This window comes from Belonocnema kinseyi, chromosome 2, assembly GCF_010883055.1.
Source record: "Belonocnema kinseyi isolate 2016_QV_RU_SX_M_011 chromosome 2, B_treatae_v1, whole genome shotgun sequence".
In the NCBI taxonomy this organism is placed as follows: domain Eukaryota; kingdom Metazoa; phylum Arthropoda; class Insecta; order Hymenoptera; family Cynipidae; genus Belonocnema; species Belonocnema kinseyi.
In genome coordinates, this window is record NC_046658.1 from 83,051,900 (window position 1) to 83,052,762 (window position 863).

Consider the following 863-nt stretch of genomic DNA (forward strand, 5'->3'; position numbering starts at 1 on the left):
TTCAACATGAACATTCATAATCATACAATTGCAATCATTCAAAATTAAACTAATTATTCAATTACTGAGTTGTCGATTTCAGATACTTCAATTTGCATCTGTTTTGATTTTAATTATTATTCAATCCTGAAATCTTCCCATCACATATTTTCCAATTTTAATGATACTTTTTTTAACCTTTAACTCAAAATTGGACAGTTTTAAGATACTAAATTACCAATCAAAAACTAAAAAGAAGAATATCAAGGAAGATTGCTATGATTTCGTTTTTCTAAATTGTAGAATTTCAAGTCTTTCAATTCGAAATAGTGTTTTTAACATTTGAGTTTGAAATGTTTAATATCTTGGAACATTTTCAAATAAAAATTAAATTCATTTTTAGTGCCTAGTTCCAAAACTTTCTTATTATTAATGTTTGAATTTAATCAATTGTTATTTTTTATTATTTTTCATGTATTATAAAGTTATGCTGAAAGAATTTATTGGAATTTGATTAATCACAGACCATTTAAACTAAAAAGTGTGTAAAAAAACTATACAAATTTTTATCTTTAAAATTTAAACCATAAGCAATTTATAATATTAAAATCTAAAAATATTGAATATAAAACTGAATTCGAAATTTTAATACCATGCAGTATCAAGTGCACTTGAATTCCATGACATTTAAACTGATTGGATTTATTTTTCTACAGAAAAATGTGCTTAAAAAAAATGTTTCTTCTGTTTTATAAGATGTCAGGTCAGACTCACGTATAAGAATTTTATATATACAGTCTGTCAAGTTAAAGCGTGGGTGGCTTTACTCGCAGTCGGTAAGGTGTATCGACATGATTTTGGTGTCAAAATATTAAGAAGAGCTC